Source organism: Culex quinquefasciatus, chromosome 2, assembly GCF_015732765.1.
Source record: "Culex quinquefasciatus strain JHB chromosome 2, VPISU_Cqui_1.0_pri_paternal, whole genome shotgun sequence".
Classification (NCBI taxonomy): domain Eukaryota; kingdom Metazoa; phylum Arthropoda; class Insecta; order Diptera; family Culicidae; genus Culex; species Culex quinquefasciatus.
The window spans coordinates 160348047-160370125 of record NC_051862.1 but is presented as its reverse complement, the minus strand read 5'-3'; the positions used below and the strand labels follow the sequence as shown (position 1 = coordinate 160370125).

The following is a 22079-nucleotide window of genomic DNA, read 5'->3' as shown; positions in this document are numbered from 1 at the left end:
GACCGGGTCGTCGCCGGTTTGTTTTGTGTGCCCGGTCTCGAATGTTGTTGGTTGCTCAAGTCAAGGTTAAGCTTGTTTGGAGTATGTGGAACTGAGCTTAGCTGAGAATTGTGCTAATTTTGGGCTTTGGCGGGTTTTGGCGTGGAAGAGGGTGTAACGATTTATCATTCATGCATTCAGTCAGTCTCCGAATGAGCAGAGAATTTCGGCTGAACCTTGTTTATAGCTTTTTTGTTATGCAATTAACTTAGAGAAGTGGGTTTTTCAAATGAAACCTTTCTCTGGATTAAACTGAAATTGATTACCTTCAACTGAGCCAGCTAACTATTTTTCCTTTATCTTCGAACTAATGTATACTTTCCTATTAGAATCGAATTAGAATACAAAATCATGTAGGAAAATGTGTTACCTTTCTGAAGAAAATGTTTATTAGATTGAATTTATTCAAATTTTTGGCACAAGTAAAGAGCAATTCTTTTTTAAATATGGAATCAATTGCAACCAACCTGAAATTAATGACACTTTTTGTGTGTGTGTGTGTGTGTCCAATCCAATACCCGCTAACCGGTAGCGAAATTTTGGGAAAGTATAATTTGTATCAGACTTTGTATATGCCGAATACTGATACAGCTTATCTCAGTCCCGGGTATTAGGTGGTGATAGCCCTCGCGCTGCTTCCAACGACCCATTTCAGAATGACAGAGCTCCTTGCGGTCCAATTCTGAGGTCGCTGGGCATTGTTCGGCCCCGCCTAAACATAGAAGCAAGCATCTGAAGGAAACTCGATCTATATTTAGACTTCCAATCCCCTCAGGCAAATCAGGGATCAGCGCGTATTTGAGAATGATTTGAGGATGAGAAGATAACATGTTTCAACATTACGGATCAATTCACTGCTAGAGTGTAAACCTTCTGATGGCCGACTGCTTAGCGTCCCAGACCACCAATCCTAAGGTGTGAGTTCGAATCGTACCTGGAATCATTTTCGTTTTTGTTCATATTCAAAGTTCAAATTCCTGATTCCAAATTTCAAAGGTACCGACCGGGATTTGATCCCTGAACCTTCTGCTTGTGAGGCAGAAGCCGTAACCATTAAGCCACGGAACCGGTTTACTGAAATTAATGACATTTTTTTATATATATTTTTGTATTTCGTTATTTAAATATGGCTGTTTTTCCAAATTGTTGCAGCGCATCAAAATGTGGTCAAAGAAAAACTTGCAGAAAATTTGACACGAAAAAATAAACTGAAAAAAACATGCCATATTTATGTAATTTTTTGTTTAAAGTTTAAAAGTCAAAGGTGTGCGCTACTTTTTTTGTTCAGATTTTTTTTTGTGAAAATAACTCAAGATGTTGCAAAAAACCTCACGAAAAATGCAAGGGTGCCTCTCCTATAAAATATCAAAATCATTTATTCAAACTGTTTTAGTTTTAGTCTAATTGTCAACGTTTTCAAAAACCGATCGCAATTATCCAGAAAATTTTACTTAAAAGTCTCCATACTGAAAATTAAAATTAAAAAAAAACAGGGGTTTTCGATTTTGTTTGCCGTTTCGTCTATCGTCATTTCAATCTTCAAATCTTTAAAGTATCAAATCTGCCAATCATCATCTTCAAATCATATTGAACAAAAACGTCAAACTCTATGAATTTAATAGTTTTAATACGAAAAATTACTCTTGTTTTGGTAAAAAAAAACAAAACAAATGTCTGGGAGTTGTTCATTCTTCAGAATGGGTCAGTTTGAGGAACTGTATCATGGAAATTGAAATCCTGGGAAATGGGATGGAACCTGAAATTACCCACTTTTCCTGTCATTTTATGGTGACTAAATGGCTTTCTTATCTTTACGAAAAATAACAGTGCTGATATAGTTGTTTATGCAACAAGTTGCAAAAAGAGGATTTTTTCAGCACGAGTCGTACATTTATCCAACGAGGTTCACCGAGTTGGATAAAAACGAAGAGTGCTGAAAAAATCAAGTTTTGCAACGAGTTCCATACAACATGTTTTGCAATTCCAAAAAACACACACTGAGTGAAATTTTATGTCAAATTTTCATGTATTTTATCAATAAATCGTTTAAATAAAAAAAATGTTGAAAAGTGTTACTTTTCGAAACAAGTGCTGAAAAGTTCAACTTTTCAGCACCCATTTGAATGCTGAAAAGTAGAACTTTTCAGCATTTATTTTGAAAAGTGTTGCTATTCGATTCTATTATTTTTGGTACAGAAAAGTAGGCTATTTCGTCGTTCAAGAATGACAGGAAAAGTAAGTAGTTTCACGACGAAATTGCAAAAAAGTTCATTCCAGCACTCATTTGAGTGCTGAAAACTAACTTCGCTTTGACAATTGAACAAAATTAATGTGCATTAAAGTTTTCAACATGTTTTTAGAAAGCCCAAACATGGTCATAATAATTATCAACGCAAAAAATATATTTTCAAATGTTTTAGTTGATTGCACTTAGAAATTGTTTAATATGTTGCTTCCTTTTGATTTCTAAATATTTGTTAGGCCGTTGCAAATATTTTTTGAAAATTATGTCATTTTTATATTTGTGTAGCAAAAACTTTATCCGTTAGGTCTCAGAAATAAGCGAATGATCAATAATTGAAAACTGCTGAAAAGTTTATTTAATTTCAGCTAAATACATATTGCCAATGGGTCATTCCATCTCAACTGTGCACGAAAAAATGCAAATTTGAAAATTACCCTCTCTGATCCTGCTCAAATTTGGCAGAGCTGTTGATACTATCAAAACATGCAAGAATCCCGAATTTCATCCAAATCGGACCACCCCCTCCATTTTTGTACCTCCCCAAAAAATCGACTTTTTGGCGATTTTTGACCAAACCTCTTAGTTTCAAACGGCGATAGCTCAGGAACCACAAATCTTAGAGGGTCGGTCTTAGACTCAATTTTGAAGGAAATTGGACGTAGAATCCATTTCCGTGATCAAAATGTTGATTAATTTATTTTTCCTACCTGTATTGCGCAATTGAAAACTTTAAACGGCCGTATCTCAAAACACCCCAACTTATTTTTTTTATTTGACCTCGCCATCGTGTTCCCCGGCCAATTTTACATAAGAATCACTTATCGACAGAAATGAATATGTTTCGTTCCAAAGATATCGAATTTTAAAGTTTAGTGTTTTCGAGATTACCTACATCAGCTTCATTCGCCGCATCACAGGCGGGCTGATCAATAACTGCTACCTGGTGTTCTGGGAGATGATTAATTTAATTTTCATTTTTATAATTTTACGCAAATATTTATTCAAATGGCTAATAGGGGAAATTCTCGTATGTTTGGCAGATTAAGTCCTCGCTCCTAGTTTCGTCCAATTTGCTCATTTTCACGATTCAAACAAAAAATTTTGCAAAACTTTTGATAGAAACTTGCTTGTTCACTCCTTATTGAGCTATTTATCTCTAGATTTCAGTTGAAAACGCTTTTAATCAGCTGTAATTGAATGCCAAAGCGTTGATATGGCAACATTAGAGGAACGCTGGAATTAGATGCTGTTCCCCTACCTTGATCAATCTATTTTTGTGAAAGGAATATTTATTGGGTTATTTTGAATGCACCGTTTTTTACATGTTGCTAACCGTTTTAGAGTACCTCCGAAGCCATGACTAGGGCCTTTATCATAAGCGGTAGCAAAATAGTGCCATTCAGCAAAAACCCCAAAACCTATTAAAGTTTATTATTGACACTTTACCATAATTTGGCAAAACTGATTTATGATTTAAAAGATTGATCATATTAAATCAATTTTTATATTGTGAGCCAGCTTCATTTGATTAAAAGATGATTTTGGTCAAGGTACATTAAATTTAAAAAAATCCTTATACGTGAGGACAGCAGCCGTATAGTGTTCCAAGAATCCAAGAATGAAAGAAGAAAAAAAAACTGTTGTTCGGACGGTGTCGAAATCATCGCAACTAAATCAGGGGAATTAGCCGCTTTGCAGCAGATCTAACTTTGTGATTTTCTTACATTTTTCAGTTTTATAATTTCCAGAAATCCTTTTCCTACTCCTTGTGATCGTCCTTCACTAGAGTACAACGTATCAACAAATTTTATTCATTTTAATTCATATTTTTTACTCAATAATGTATCGTGCACTTATTGTTCAGTGTTACTAACAAGATTAATTGCATTTTCCTGCTCGCTTCGTCGGAATCCAATTCTGCCCTTTACTGTGTGTCGTTATTGATCTGTCCTGTGGGTTAGCACAGAAATTCACTTAATTAATTTTTTTGAGCAAATAAACATTCGCTCAAACTCCAGTTTCCTACAGTGTTATACAGATAAAGATAAAGATTATTTATGATGAAATATAATTTCAATAAATAACCAAGTAGCAGTTATTGATCAGCCCGCTTGTGTGCTTCTAGCAGATGCGGCGAATGAAGCTGATGTAGATAATCTCGAAAACACTAAACTTTAAAATTCGATATCTCTGGAACGAAACATATTCATTTCTGTCAATAAGTGATTCTTATGTAAAATTGGCCGGGGAACACGATGGTGACGTCAAATCAAAAAAATAAGTTGGGGTGTTTTGAGATACGGCCGTTTAAAGTTTTCAATTGCGCAATACAGGTAGAAAAAATAAATTAATCAACATTTCGATCACGGAAATGGATTCGACGTCCAATTTCCTTCAAAATTGAGTCTAAGACCGACCCTCTAAGATTTGTGGTTCCTGAGTTATCGCCGTTTGAAGATAGGGGTTTTGCTCAAAAATCGCCAAAAAGTCGATTTTTTGGGAGGGTACAAAAATGGAGGGGGTGGTCCGATTTGGATGAAATTCGGGATTCTTGCATGTTTTGATAGTATCAACAGCCCTGCCAAATTTGAGCAGGATCGAAGAGGGTAATTTTCAAATGCTGTTCCGCTTCAGATGGAATGACCCCAATGTTGACATCAACGACCCAGTGCATCACGTCGTGCACCAAAAACGTGGCGATCGCACTAATCCTTTGTGCAAATCTGAATTCTGTTCATCACCTTTTTTGATTCGCTTCCGACACCAATCGCTCCGATGCAAATGACATCAGCAAACATTTATTCATCCGCAAACGTCGTCACCGATCGATATCGGAAGATGATGATGTTGGATGAAAAAAAGTTGCACAGATCTCGTGCCCAAGTTACATTTCTCTCTGCCTTTATGAAAAATTTACTGTCGAATGCTTCAAACTGGTGGCAGTTGATGGAATTGCTTCATGTCCCCGCAAAAGAGTAACATCTTCTGAATAAGGTAACCTTTGCGCAGCAATAAAAAGAACTAAATAAAATAAAATGAAAAACTGCAGCAAAAAAACTGATTTATTGATTGATTTACCTTCGCCAATAAAAAAAAGTACCCAGCAAACTCCTCCGAATTGGCACTATGGTGCGGTGGAAGAAAATCCGATAAAAAAAACATATATAAAAAGGAGGGAAATAAAACAACCCTCGATTGCATAACACACCTAGTCCCGCGCGAATCTGATTGACTGACGGCGACGGCGACCCTGTTTCTGGTCAAAACCAGACAACACTTTCACCGCCGAAGACGCCGGCCAAGGTGAGATCACAATCGCCGTTACTTTTATTGGACGCCAAAAGAAGAAGAAGACGGACGCCAAACTAACGTGGCGCAAAATTGGCAACGTTTTTTTTTTACGCAAATTGATTGGCTTCCACCGGCAGCCGGTTTGAGATAGATAACGACGACGTCGTGGTTTGCCAGCTGGTTATCTTTGGAGAGGCTTAAGGAACTCGTGTCTTTAGCTGATATACCTTTTTGAAAAAAAGGTTGTCAATTTTTAAATATTTTTTCTATTTGGTTTGGCGATGAAACGTTTGGTAAGGTATGTCCACGCATCCTTCCTCCCCTGTAGATTCAGTGAAATGTGATCCGTTCTCAGAATCCTCTCTGCGGTAAACACAACGCAGTAGGGCTAGCTGCTTTAATTTTTGTAATATATTTTTGGGTGTTCTCGGATGATGTACTGCAGTTTTCCATATTGACAAGAAAATAGCTCGGGGCGTAAGCTAAGCCTTAGACTTTCCAGCATGCTTTCATCGGACTGGCTGCGTCTGTATTAGATTTGATTAGATTAGATTAGATTAGAAGTGATTCATAATTGATTCAAAACTGCAAGTAATGATTTATCATGTCGTCAAACCCCTTCAAAAAGAAATCAAATATTTTTCCACCTCACCACTTGAAGATGATGTCGGGGGCTTCTGGTCATTAACAACAATCGCGTGACCTTCCGTGAGGCTTCAATTCATTCAATGTACAAATTCAAAGTACACTTGATATCTTATCATGATTGCTAATTGTGGAGAGATAGCTCTCGAGATTTTTTTTTTTGACTCAACGTTTCCTTGTGTTAACACAGAACTTTGATTGTGTTTGGATTCCCGAGAAACAAGTGTATCAAATTCTCAGCTTAAAAAGTTTCGCGTTATCGGAACGTGCAGAAAAGCGGTATTTAATTGTTTTATGATGGTTTATTTTTATCTTGGGCAGCTTGTGTCATTTCTATTTCGGGGGAAAAATGGATTGTTACACCCAAACGAAAGATTTCTGACAATCATTGTCATTTACCATTCATTGCAGGATTTTCAACTTGAAAATATTCGAAAATCTGTAACTTTTGAAGGAATTTTCTGATCGATTTGGTATCTTCAGTAAAGTTGTAGGTTTTGATGAGGACTATTGACAAATTATACACCCAAAATTCAGAGTCGAGATAATCGTTCTCTCAAAATTTATTGAGGGCTCAGTGCCAAAATCGATAGAATAATGGTACCAACTCACACCATCATAACAAATGAGTTCATTCGTAAGTTGAATCAATAAATCTCCAACAAGTGTCATACATCGACTTCTGACTTCTCCTTGGACACCAAGCTGTGGTGGCCGAGGCAGCTAAGTCATTGGATTGGTTTGTCAAAGGTCTCTGGTTCGATTCCCGATGTCGACACTTTTGGTTTTTTGTTTGACGGATGAACTTTTTTTGCAAATGAACCTCGAGAGAATAGTTCTATCGCCCATCTCGAGCTGTGTTCTCTGCGTCCGTGAATGGTACCACTATTCTCTCGACTCGAGACCATCATTCTCTCGGACTAGCGCTGCCAGTTTTGGGTGTAGGTACACGGAAAAAAATAATCAATTTTTAAATTACCTTTTTTTCACAAAAGTTCACTTTCCCAAAATCCCCCTTTTTTAATTTTAGAATTGTTTTAAATGTTCTAGGGGACAAAACCAGCTACTTTTGAACAATAGAGAGATATGAAAAAAAATTGTCGCCATGTTATGATTTTTCGAATAAAATAATACTAATTTTAGTGCACACAAATTTTGACTTAATTTTTTTTTTGATGTATAATGAAATTTACAATTGAAAATACTTTACAAATGTTTTGATAAACTGCACCGTTTTCAAGATATTGCCACTTAAAGTTTAATTTTAACTGAAAAATTCCCTTTTTTAGATTTTTGAAAATAGTGGCCTTTTCTTCAAACATTTTTTTCGAAAACATAAAAAAAAAATCTATAAAATTGCCAAAGGGACCTTGAAGATTGGACCTGAAATACAGCGAATAAAAGAAAAAGAATCAGGCAAATTGAAGATTTTAAAGTCTCATCCAAACATTCCTACATTTTCTAAAGCCAATATCTCAGCAGCTAAAGGTCCAATTCAATGTTGAAAATTGAAATATTTGTGATATTTTATGATCTCTTCGAAAAAAAAAACATTTAAGAGATTGGGAATCAAGCAGTGTTAAAAATGAGTGATTAAAAACTATCATTTGATTATCTCTGCACCAAAAACATCAGAGAGTATAGCGACCGTCACTATAGCTTGTGAGATCTCTTCTCGTGTCTCGTGATGACATTCTCTCTTTATCACTCCTGCCCTTTTACTCGACTATGCGCTCTCACCGCTGAGTCTCTCAATCTCTCCGAAAACGTCCCGTTCAACTGCGCTTGCGAAATTGGTGTTGTAACTTCTTTTGTGGTTGCGGTGGGATGATCGTAAAATCGGGAATGAGAGAGAAAAGAAGAATGTCAAACGCGAATGTGTAAACATAAAAAACTCTTCGGCAATGTTCGGCGCTGAGAGTATCATTACGGAGAGAAGAGCAGTTGTATTTGGGACATGAGTCTTCAGGATTGATAATTGTAGTTGCTGAGAGCTGATAGTTTGATATTTAAACAACACTGGAATCAAGTCTAATATTTTAAAAGGGCCAATCATGCAATATTACGCCCAGCTAAAATGTTATTCTTCATGCCAAAATTTTCAAAGTTTGGTTTCAGCCAAATAAAAAATCAAAATTAAAAATGATCATTGAGCAACTTTTGATCTTTGAAAATCTTACTTCTCTGGTGTTAGGGGAACAGCATCTAATTCCAGCTTGCCTCTAATGTTGGCAGGTCAGAACTTTGACATAAAGCTAATTAAAAGAGTTTTCAACTGAAATCGAGTGATAAATAGCTCAATAAGAAGTGAGCAATCAAGTTTCTATCAAAAGTTTTGCAAAATTAGTTGTTTAAATAGTGAAAATCAGTAAATTGGATGGAGTTAGGAGCGAGTGCTTAACCTGCCAAACATACGAAAATTTCTCCTACCTTTTGCTTTTTTAGTTTTTTCATGTTTTACATAAACTTATTTTTTTTCCTATTTTTCACATTTTTTACTATAGAATGATACCATTATTATTTCAATTATTTTTAAATTCGTAGAGGCATGATTTAGAACATTACAAAAAATACTGCATTCTTATTTTTGTGGAGGTTCAATTCGAATTTTGATTTTTGAAGACAACAAGTTCTATCGCTGTTGGTCTTTTCTTTATAGTTGTTGGTTATCTATGAGGTTCGAAAGTGATTTTTTCATTTGTTTCTCAAGTCTAGCCAAAGGAACTATGATCTTCAAGTCAAAAGACTAGAAGAAACCCATAGATCAAATGTTGAGAATATTTTCAATACATCCTATTAGTCGCGGGTTTACTATGCAGATTGGACCTTTTGAAAATTTAATCTGGTAAATAAGATCAATTTCAAACGAATTCAAATCGAAATCAAATCGAAATTCACCCTCCAGGAATAGCAAAACAGGAAAAAATACTTGTCAGAACTTGTGATATCATCAAGACAAGACACCCAGAACAAAACAACAACAAAAATATAGAAATCCATCGCTCTTCGACCACTGCTTTAGTGATGGTTTCGGCAAATTTATTCGATTCGCGGTTGTTTTCGCCCCTCGAACCGCCCTCCCTCAAACCGGTCGTCGTCGAATCTCTGACACGCGAAATTCCTGTGTGCTAACCTTCCGGCGGCATGCAACTCCGTTTCTCCCTGGGACGGGGCATGCAAGAGAGTCTCTGACATCACACGCAACTCCGGCTTCGAGCGTGTTTTTTTTGTTTTTCATTCGCGAAAAATGAATAACAAATCCAGCGGGTCGGTTCCATCCGCGTGCCGGATTAGATCACTTTCTGTGGGGCTTCATTTGGAGAGTTGGGTGTGTTTTTTTGGATCGGTTGCTGCATGAATAAAATATATGTTGATTTTCGGTTGAGAGCGGTAGAAACTGGATTGAATTCGAAAATAGTACTGAATAAATAAGAAAGCGCAAAAAAAACATCTTTGCAAAAACTTCCTTTACTGAGAATTGAAACAAAGTTCTTAGATTCATATTCCTTCTTCTTTTCCTCTTTACCACGTAAGCCTGATGATATCAGAGTGGTATGAAAGCACAGTAGAATTGCCCAAAATTTAAGTTCATTATTCCCCAATCAACTTGTGCAATTTTTGCCTGCTCAAATAATCCTTTCACACCGCGCTTTCAAATGCCCAGGTTATGCAATTCTCCGTCGTTAACCTTCAAGATTGCGCCCAAGAACACTTTCAAATGGAAATGTTCCCGGTTTCGCCGGCCGTTCCCGACGACATTGGGTCAAATGGAGCAAACATAATCAAAATTTTATGATCCAGAATTCACGCTGCCTTCTCTCGTTTTGTTGAGAGCGAGCACTTCATATAACACTGGCAAACCAAAAAAAGATCCACCCAGCGACAATTGCGCTTTATTATCATTTTGCAATCATCACTGAAGGGGTTGAAAAAGAAAACGGAAATTTCTTCCAATAAAATGGCGGTGCAAAAATTTGCCATTCGGGCAAATTGAGGTTTGTTCTCTCTGAATTAGAGGAGCAGGTTTTTGGAGGTCGAATTATGGTGATAATATTTGCAGAACGCTGAAATCACCAAAAACGTTTAAAACGTCAATTTAATAGATTTTTAAATATTTCGAAATGTCACTACTTGCGATCCCCAAATGACAATGAGATGACATTTTTTAACAAAGATTTTTCTTACATTGATTTTTCGTCTATTAAAAAAAATGTGAGCTTAAATGAACTTATATAACTCCTTACCTAAAGGTTCATAGAAACTTCGATTTCTTTGATAAATAAGAACAGCAATTGATTGCTTTCTCCTACACCCACAGGAAAAAATTGTATCAAAATCTGTTATAGCCCATTTGCTACATAACACGTATTCTTTTATGACATATTTTGCAGCAAGTCCGTATATCAATTTTACCCGTGTGTAAACATGTCAGCGATCTGCAGTTCTCACCAATACTAGTAACTGTTCAAAGAGAAGAATATGTTTGTGCTCTGCCCTTCTCATGTCATCATGCGCTCCATGGCCCGGTGGTAGCGTGTCGGATCAACAACCAAGAATTGGATGGTTTAATCCTCATTCTGTTAAGATTTTTTTGAGCATGAGCATGAGCATGAGAGACCACCCATGGTTCCTCATTCTGTTAAGATTGTTTTTGAACATTTTTAGACAAATTTAAAAAAAAAATCGAAAAATTTCACGAATGTTTCATGTATTAACATTGAAAATCGGACCATTAGTTGCTGATATATCGTCATTAGAAAATGGTGGGTTGTTTTGGTGAGACTTAGAAAACTTCAATTTTCGTGTTTTTTTTTTTTTTCTTAAAGCGGCTCTATCTCAGGAACCCGAGGTCCAATCTTCAATGTTTCTTAGACAATTTTATAGCAAATTTTCTGAACTTTTCTAAAAAAAAATATTTTTAGAAATGGTCACTCATGGCTATTTTTAAAAATTGAAAAACTGCAAAAAATTCGCTAGAATCAAACTTTTGGTGGCTATATCTTGAAAACGGAGCCCTTTATCAAAAAAATTGTTGAGTACTTTTCGATTGCAAATTCAATTTTGCGTTAAAAAATAATGTCAAACTTGTTTTTGCATGAAACTTCGATTGTTTTCCAAAAATCACTGTTTTTTCAAAAATTCATAACTCGGCGGCAGATTTTCTGACCATGTTTCATGTTTTTGGCAGATTTTCTGACCATGTTCATGTTTTTGTATGGAGACTTGTATGGGTGAACCAATGACACAAAATAGCTTATTTGGTCATAGGAAAGGCCCCCACAAAGTTTGAGCCAAATAAAAAAATGCAAATAAAATCCATTTCCGGTTTTGGTAGAGAATTGCTCAAATTAGTTCAAAATTAAAGAGCGGGAATGCAATGCAAAAAATAAGAACCACTGCTATAGGGGCTGTTTAAATATTACGTTCTTGGTTTTTTCTGGAATTTAAGATCTTCCTCTTCACTCCCGTTTTATTTAGTGTAATTTCGATACTGTTTTAATATCACAGTAAAAAAAATCATGTTGATATTACATCTGGGATTGAGTACATTTTTCATGTTAAAAAAGTGTTATTTTTACTTCTAAAAATGTGTAAATTTACAAAAAAAATTGTGTAAGGCCACTTGTTCAGTCTAACTTGTGGTAATATTACATCATATAAGAGGTAATATTAAGCCTTCCAAATTTACACAATTTAAATGTTTATACGCATAAAAAAAATTAAGCAACTTATGTTAATTTCCCAATAAAGATTTTTAAACACACAGTCTTTCCTGCACACGTCAGCTAATGTTCACAATAAGATTGAGCAGGATAGACTATTTTAATCAAAGTCCACATTGACACATTTACATTGTTTTGCTTAATAATACAGAGGACATATATGATGATAATATTACAGCTGGGAATTGTGACCGATTTTGTGTCAAAATAATGTGTATTTTTACCTCAGAAACTAGTGAAATTTTCGTCAGTTTCTGTTGAATTCCAAATTTTAGGAGCATTTCTTAGGTTGAATTTCTTTAGAAAGAGGTAATATTCAACCAAACTAATTTACAACTTTCCCAAACCGCGACCTTCGGCCGTTTTTTTTTGGGAATAATGCTTGAACTTTTTGGAGACTTTTCAAATCATCGCTTAAAAATCAGGATAAAACCGTCCCTTTCTTTCCAACAAATGTTTATACAGTCGACTCTCTGGCTGTCGATCTTCTCGATATAAATATTGCTCCATCTACCGATGAATTCTTCAGTCCCTTCAAACTGCATACTTCGATTGGCTTTATTCCTCGATATTTTCTCTTGCTTGAAGGATCTCTTCCTCGACGGTCCCTTGGATTCTGATTGCTTTAAAAATCTCTTCCGGTTGTCAATATTATCACTATCTCATGGCTTGCATAGACATTTTTCTATGCGAAACGATGCTTTGAAGGGTGTTTAACATTAGTTTGTTTCTGTTTGCTGGACGTTGCCATGATTCTCTCCCATAACTGGGTACCAAGAAAAACATATTTTCAATCGAGTCTTCATTTTGCATCGTTCTGTAAACTGATGATTCTCTTCCTCGACGGTCCCTTGGATATTGACAACCAGAGAGTCGACTGTAATTACATTCTTGTCCCACATAAAATTTCAACATTTAGAAGTACTTCTTACTAAATTGTTGCGCTCCTTGCATTTAAATTGAAAATAAATTGTTTGTAAGATCAACTACAGTGTTACGAAATATTTCTAAAACCCTTTGTAAAATAACATTTTCGACATAAAATTTAGACTTTTTTCTTTGAAATTGCTTTTGGAAAGCAAATCAGAGTACACTTTGGGCTAGGTAGAACTCTGACAGGTTGAACCTTGAGGGTGTGGAGAGACCTGGGGGGGGGAGGGGGAACCTACACGCGTCACACTCGGCGGAGCGGATATAAAGAGTCATTAGGGGCCAGGGCGCATCGCTGGCTGGCTGGCTGTTTAGTGTGTTGATGTTGTTTGCTGGATTGTTTGGAGGAGAAGGTACTCCACAGAATGGAAGAGTATATTAGGGGGAAAAACTCACAATAATGGGGCGCACCGGTGCTGTGTTCTGGGTGTTATGTTGTGTTGCTGGTGTTGTGGAAGGGGGAGGGGGGACGCGAGACGATGACAACAAAACATGTCTAGGAATGGAGAACTTTAAAATGGGGAGAAAACATCGTGGAGCGACAAGTTGCGAAGGAAAACACTTCAAGCTAATGATGATTTCCCAAGAAAACTGAGTAATTTAGTTTCTAAGAAATGACAAAAAAAAGTACAATTCAAGGTAAATTAGAAAATAATATTTCAAAAGGATTTAAAATTATTTAGGTGATTTCAGTAATACTTTTGATAGAATACAAAGTGCAAAGTACAATTTTTAATACCACTCTCTGCAATCTCTTACTAAAAGTGACACATAAAGTTGCATAAATAATTCATCAGCGTCGGTTTGAGCACGGTTGTTCCCGCGCTTATTTACGGGGTTTCCTCTCGCTCCACTCCAACCAGCAGTAGAATCGATTTCCTCCAGCGTTAACTATTAGTCAAGGTGGGAAAGTGATGGTGCCGATGGTGGGGGGTTTTATATCTCCGTTCAAGGTTAGCATCTCGGACCGCGTCATCGTGCGCCATCAATGGCATACAGAAGAGAGAGAAAAAAATGTCAAAAAAGTGATGTCAGCAGCTCTTTTCCAACATTCTACCAACTAACGTCATGCTGCAAAACGGGTTTTATGATTCGATTCGACGCCGGTGTGCCAGCTTGTAGCATTTGCTAAATATAACTATAAATTTGTCTCAATCATGCAATCAAATTACAGAAAGTGTTGTTTTATTTCAATAATTTAAAACTGCTCGAAAAATGAAATAAAAAAAAAACATTTTTGTATGAAATTAAACAAATTAGTTTTTTTTTCACATTTACAATAAAAACATTATTCTACGACCCAACTTTAAACGGACTGCAATTTAAAAAAAAGTCGTCAAAAATCCATTAATCAATCTATTTTCGATCTTTGAAGAGAAAAGAAAGATTTTTTTTACGGATGGGAGCTTTGACTTGTTTATGTGACGTTGACAATGTCTGTTTTTTCATGGTCATGTTTTTGGCCATGTAAAAATAACATGCACAAACTTATTGTTATTCCGAACGCATTTTATTGAAACTGTGAAGCTAGTGGTAACAGAAAATTAAATTTTTAATAACACAAACAAATAATACTAATAAAAACGTTACTTAATCCACCCTTAGGTGGTTGGTGCCTTCTTTAAATGTAAAGGATGCTATCAAAACTAGACACAAAAGGGCGGTGTTTTTCAGTGTTTATCAACTTGACTCATTATTCATAACACTAGATTGGGTAGTCAGATCTTCATGTTGCAGGGTACTTATGCGTTCACAACTTATGATAGGGTAGTCAGATCTCCAATCCAATTCGTGCTCGTTGGAAAGGTCTTTTAATTACCTATTCAAAGATAGGTCGCATGATATCTTTGGACATCGTTTTCATCAAAACATCTGAGCTCTGGCCTCCAAAAAGTGTATAAATAACCCTAAAGTGCTTATAACTTTTGATAGGGTTGTCAGATCTTTGATGTTTTGAACGCGTTGGAAAGGTCTTTTGATTACCTATACAACGATATGTCGCATGAAAGATCCGGACAACGTTTTCATCTGAGATCCGGCCTCCAAAAAGTGCATAAATAACACTTAAGTTCTTATAAGTTTTTATAGGGTTATCAAATCTTTAGTATTTTGGACACGTTGGAAAGGTCTTTCAAATATCTTTCTGAAAATGTGTATCATTACGACCATTCTTCCAAAAACCACCCTTTTACAATCCTGCGAACATTAGTCAAAATCGTTTTTTAGCATAACTTTTGAAATACTTTACTAAACATAATGGTGTGAAAATATAACCTATGGGAACTGTAGACGGATCTAAAAACACAGATCCAGACAAAACCGGTCAAGCCAGTTTCAAGAAAAGTGAGTGAGAAAAAAAATCTACGTCCATCCACACACACAGACATTTGCTCAGAATTTGATTCTGAGTCGATAGGTGTACGTGAATGTGGGTCTACGAGGCCTATTTGAGAAGTTCATTTTTTGAGTGATTTTATAGCCTTTCCTAAGTGAGGTGAGGAAGGCAAAAAGCTAAAATTGCTCAAAAACATGGGATTAATCAAAATGCTAAATGTTGGGCACTGAGGGTTAACTTTTCTGGGAATTTTTACAATACAATATTTATAATTTTTCGTTTTTTCATCGTGTTAACTGTTTAATAAGGCTATTACATATTTTAAAGTAAATTCAAATCGCCTCGTCCTTTTTGAGGACGAGGATGCTCTCCCCGTCCTCAGTCATATTAAAAAAACCTTTTAAAAAAATGCAAAAAAAAAAAACAAAATGCTTGGGTCATTGATAAAATTATTGTATTTCCAAAAACACAAAATTTCTTAGATCTCATGAGGATCAGGATTTCTTAGGTTTTTGGTATTTCTTCACCCAAAGACTATGATTTACTTTATAATAAATTTTGATACAATTGGATATCCGTGCCATAGATTTGGGCATGTAGAAATTACATGTTTAAAAATGTGTTTTTCATCATCTATTTTTCATATAAAAAGTAATAATAAAAAAGGTACCGTCAGTGGGGTTGACATTGGGTCTGGGGGGTGAGATTGGGTCAAAGTGATTTTTTACGGATTTTACCATTGCTCAGGTTCTTCTCAATGAAACTGAATTCTGTTAAAAGGGTTGTGCAGGAGACAACTTAAAATAACTTCGCTGAAAAAAGTCTCGTTCCTAGAACAAATCCTGTTATTTTAGCAGCTGTCTAAAGTTGAACTACTTTTTTGGCCAAAAATTACCTCTCGAAAAATATTTTTTCTAATATTTTTGTTGGAATTGCTCAAAAACTACCCAAATGTTTGAAAATCTCCGCTTCAAACATTGTAGCATGTCAATACGATTCCCTCGAACAAGAAACACTGTTGGATGACCTGTTTTAGCATATCGTTGTATTTGAGCATCAGTTTAGTTTCATTTGACCCAATGTCTCCCCCTCTAAGGGGTGAGATTGGGTCAATTTTCAAACTATTGGCATTTAAGGTAGTGTTCATCAAAATCCACCATTTTTCGGGAAAATGTTAGTAAACTATCTAACTAACAAATCTACGTTGAAAGATTTTCGCTGTTATTTAAATTGTTTTTGTTATTAAGAAATTACGAGAGGTGTATCGTTTTTTGACCCATAGTCACCCCCACTGACGGTAGTTATAAAAATAACCTTTATTTCTTTAAATTACGACACAATCGATCAGGAAAATTCTTTTCGTCATTCCTCATTTTTTTTTTTTTGAATTGACAAATCGTCTCCAAACTGATGTTGTATGAGGACAAAAATGGCAGAACTATTTCATTTTAACAAAATAGACAGTCTCCTCTGTGGTAGTTTTGAAAAATTGTTGCTTCAAGATATCACGCCGGTGTAGAGTTTCTAATTGCTAAATAGCGGAAACTGCCGTATCATTCATGGTACTCTTTCACATAGAGTTTTATTTTCGGCGTCTATTTTTTTACGACCGCCGTAAAATTTGCGCACACGCCACATGGCGAACCTGTAGCGTTTCACAAAACAGGAAAAAGGTTACTTCAGTGTGATGGTTGCGTTGAACTCGATGGAATAACATTGCCCAGATGAATTTTAAAGATTGACGACTTGTGTAAATCCGAAATTGATATGGCATTCAAATGAAATCAATTCGATCGTCGATCCTTGCAGCAAATCCAACCGCCAAATTGACGACTTGAACTCGACCAGATCGCTAAAATATACTTTCACGCCACGCTGCCGCTCAATCCGGGCTTGCCCTAGAAGGAAATCGGAGGAACCGGTTCTGCTGCACAAACCGCCGTTTGATGATTCCGTTTTTATTGCTTCCCGGCTCTCGAGTGCACTGCTGCTGCCAGTTTGGATGGACTCTGACCCGTCCTGGAGACCTTTCGGGGGACTTACACAGTAGAAATCCATAAAATTATGTTATTTTTTGTTGGAGATTGACAAGTTTTTTTTAAGAATATCATTTGATAAAATTAATCGTAAATTGTCTAACACGACTAGATAATTAAAAAAAAATCAAGTTACTTTCCTTCTGTGAGCCCGTAGCTGTCGAGATTCAGGATTTTAAAAAGCACTTCGGATGAGCCGTCCAGTCCAAAAGAGCAGAGAGCTTTCAGAAGTGCAAAAAACCATGCGTGGGCGTCGGTTGAAGAGTTACTTTCTGTTGCCGTCTTTGGGTTGAAGTGCTTGAAGATTAAGGGGAAACACAATTTCGTCCCAGCTGAAGCCAACGCCTGGGTTTTTTGCAAGGCTTTAAAATAAAAATTAAATCATTTAGAGATCTTAAATGAATTACGAACCTAGCAACAAATCATTTTCTTTGAACTGTCCCACAAACCAAATTCTCTTATCAATTTGTGCCGCAAGTATCTCGCAAGACGAACCACACAATGCGCTTTGCCGGGCCCCGTAATCGAATCAACTCCATCAATCCTGTCAGAGTTGATTCTTTCGCCCCATGCTTGGTGGTGATCCAAACTCAATTGGCAAGACTAACTGGGCCAGTGCAAAAAAAAAAAACGACGAAGAAAAAAAAAATCGATGCCAAAACCGGTACACATCCCAAATGTGCTTCGCGAGATTCTCCCCGAAAACGAGTTGATTCGATTTATTAAATTTTGCCACTTTTCGACTTTGGTGACTTACGGGATCTTTGTGTGAGTCAACTCTCCTCGCTTGGATGTGCGAGAGGAGCTTTTCATGTCGGAGGGTTCAGAGTTGTTTTAAGATAATCTCGCAGTATCAGAAGAAGTAACATTCTTGTAACATTCTTCTCTTTGACTCAAATGCTCAGTTTTGAAAATTAAAACATAAACTAAAGTTCTTCTTAAGAATTTGCATTTATTGATTTTCTATAATTTTTTTTTTTGATCACTATACATTCGTGGAAGAACCAACAAAACTGTTTTGACAATGTTGACAATTTATTTCATAGTAAAAAAAGCATAAAATCGAACTCAAGCATCGGTAAATTTGCCAACCCCAAACAGCAGTGTGTGACACATTCTTGGCTGGCTGCAATAAACTGCAACTGCCGAGAGATGACCTCGATTGAACAATTGATTTTTGTTTTCTGCTGCCACTGCATTCATAATTCATACATATCACTGGCATGCATACGCGGTCATAAAGGAACACACACCCAGAAAACGTATCGATTTAGGGCTCCATGTCGAGGGTTCTTTGTCCGAGCTTGCGTGTGGTCTCTAGTCCTTGCAGTTTGAATGTCCTTTGTCACCTTTGATGACGACTCACATCTCACTCGCTCACTGGTGATTGAATCATTTTGGATTTCTTCACATCAACAACAAACAAACGAGTTGGGAAATTTCCGCCAACTCACACGAATTGAACTATTTTTTTTTTTGTAAAATCGGATAACTAGTGATAGTTACGAGTAAACCCCTTATGTTTATACATCAAAATTTTTGTAATTGTGTGCTCTACAACTTTATAAAGCTTTGTTACACTCTAAAAAATAACCCAACAAAGTTACCAAAAAAGACAAAATATGAAAATGATTTTTTTTGTTCTACATGAAAAAAATGGTTATTGCATCAAAGTACATTAAATTCCTCATGCAGGCCAAGGATTGATACCTAAGAGCATGCAATGGCACTGACCTTGTTGCGTGCTCTTCGGTTGACGTCCACATAAGGAACATCCTGGAAGGAGCGTAACTAACTACATCCGTAGTTCTGTTAGATCATCCGAATTATCTTGATCAGAACAGTACCTATAGCTCTGGTTCCTTGCGAGTGTCCTATTTTCTTACCTCCACGTTGGCTTGGTTTTCATGATGACCTAGCTGGTGGCCTGTGGAAACGGATCGTAAACCTTTGATCACCGCGGGTCAGAGTCGAGACGGCTAAAAGAAAGGGGCGCGACAATGTGGGAAAGGAAAGTAATTTGTGATTGTAGACGGTATTGTTTAGATTCGCAGTATGTTGAGTCAACTGCTGTGGATGTACCTGAAACATCGCACAACGGGGTTTCTCTTCTCTTCATTCTCAGCTACCAACTATCTCCTATTTTTATTTTGCTCTTCTGATTCCCAATTCTTCTCTGATTCTTCTATTCAATATCCAACAATTGATTTTAATTTTACTAACTTTTGATTCTCTTATCTCTCAAAGCTTTTCCACTCTTTTCTATCAATTGATACTGCTGTAACAAACTTTGTTTTGTTTTTTTCCTTAAAAATATACTTTTCCTTAATGTACTAGTAATATCAAGTCTATTTATCATTCGCCTAATCTTTTTTGATTTTATTGCGAATTTATTTATTTGAATAATTCTTTATCTGTCCTATAAATTATCATTACTATAATCTAAGCTTGTTTTGTATCTCTATTTATTAACTATTGTCTAATTTTACATCTAATACATCTAGCTTCTCATTTTTATTCTTCAAAATACGCTCATCATTCTCTTACTATTGATTCCTGATTTTTATAAAATAAATTCTCTTTTACTGTCTATTGTTTTCAATCTTCACCCTTTTTTCAAACAAGTGAGGTTTGAGCCCTTACTCAATTTATGGAATGGTTAAAGGATTAACACAAATATTACTATTGTATTTTTGGTAAACTTTTATAACATGATTAGGACCAAAATATTGTAACAAAACACCGCGACAAAAGAAATAGCAACAGATAAACAGACTCAACAATAGGGAAGATTTCAGGAGAAAACAATACACAGTAAATAACAATAAGTTTTTGAATTCAAACTAAAAATAAAACAGTTTTTGCTTTAATGAAAGTTGATAGGCACACTATAAATGGTTAGGCGCTTATACTTGCATCAAACCCTTCTTAATGTACCACCCCCGGCCGAGTTAAAATGCGTAACCGGAAAAGAAGGTGTGCATGCCTGGCACGAACACTCAAAGCGTGTTCTAGCGTGCTGCTCGTACTGACTCAGAGCAAGGGTGAGATGTAGGTGTAAGGGCAGTGCGTGTTCGTCGGGAACCTAGTGCATAAGATCGGTCAAGGCCCGTTCTTATACTGAAAATTGCGAATTGCGAAAGTACATTAAATTCCTCATAAAATGACATATCCCAATATTTTTAAAGTCGAAAAAAATTGTAATTTGTATGTTCCTTGAGAAAAAAATACAAATATAATTTTTGAAAATGTATCAAAAGGCGAATTGAGTAAATATTATGTTCAAAATATCTCAAATGATTTGTTTTTAAGATATTTTGAAATAGCTTTATTTTTTTAGTAGTAGTTTATGCAACAAGTTGCAAAAAGAGGATTTTTTCAGCACGAGTCGTACATTTATCCAACGAGGTTCACCGAGTTGGATAAATACGAAGAGTGCTGAAAAAAATCAAATTTTGCAACGAGTTCCATACAACATTTTTTGCAATTCCAAAAAACACACATTGAGTGAAATTTTATGTCAAATTTTCATGTATTTTGTCAATAAATGGTTTAAATCAAAAAAATGTTGAAAAGTGTTGCTTTTCGATACAAGTGCTGAAAAGCAATGGGTGCTGAAAAGTTGAACTTTTCAGCACCCATTTGAGTGCTGAAAAGTAGAACTTTTCAGCGTTTATTTTGAAAAGTGTTGCTATTCGATTCTGTTATTTTTGGTACAGAAAAGTAGGCTATTTCGTCGTTCAAGAATGACAGGAAAAGTAAATATTTTCACGACGGAATTGCAAAAAAGTATTTTCAAAATTTTAATATTAATTTCATGAGAAATTATCTGATTCTTTTCAAATGAAATATTTTTAGAGTTCTACTGTCATAAAAATCATTTTCTATAATCACTTTTGAGTGAAAAGTGATATGAAAATATTTGAAAATCTGTATATTGAAAAGAGATGTTTTTCGATCGGTTTTGTGTCATCGAGTTGTAGGTTATTAATTTGACTATTCAGTAAAAAATTAGTTACACTCTTTAAAAATCATTTCACCTCATTTGATTAAAAAAAATATGATTTTGAAATTTAAAAAAAGTGCCATTGAAGATTTTTAGAATAATAGTGAGCAATTCCATATCAAATAGGGCATCAGTTGTACCGGACCCTCTCCGATTTCGAAGAAATTTTGTAGAGATATTATCCTACGCTTATGTCAGCCATTTTTGTGTATATGGAGCCAGTTTACTTGATAATGACATTTGAGAAGGGCGTAAGTGTTTTAAATATTTTTGTAATACATTATTTGAATATTTCTGTATCTCGAAGCCGTTGCATCGTATTAAAAAGTGGCCATAGACAAACTTGTAGGGAATTAGACGGGCTTCCCGAAAAAAATACACTGAAACAAAAAACACGCCACTTTTATGACATTTTTTGATTTTATAATTTAAAAGTCAAATTTGAAGATGAGCCCACGATTTTTTTTCGTTCAATTTTTTGTGAAAATAACCTAAGATGTTACAAAAAGACTCACGAAAAATGCAGGATGGAGCAACTCACCTTTAAAAATACAAAAATCATTCAGTGGTCTATATGGAGACTTTTATGTAAAATTGTCTGGAGAATCGATTTCCGTATTCGGGTTTTGAAAACTTAAAAAAAAAACTGTTTCTTTAAATGATTTTTGTATTTTTAAAGATGAGTTGCTCCATCCTGCATTTTTCGTGAGTCTTTTTGTAACATTTCAGGCTATTTTCACGAAAATTTTGAACAAAAAAAAATCGTGGGCTCATTTTAAAATTTGACTTTTAAACTACAAAATCAAAAAATGTCATAAAAGTGGCGTGT

The 22079-nt window shown here is 35.6% G+C and overlaps 1 protein-coding gene across 10 annotated transcripts in view; it reads left to right on the top strand.

The window, feature by feature from the left end:
• Positions 1–22079, top strand: part of LOC6042865 (ankyrin-3) — a 171190-nt gene that overhangs the window by 1642 nt on the left and 147469 nt on the right. The gene's annotated exons all lie outside the window — the stretch shown is intronic.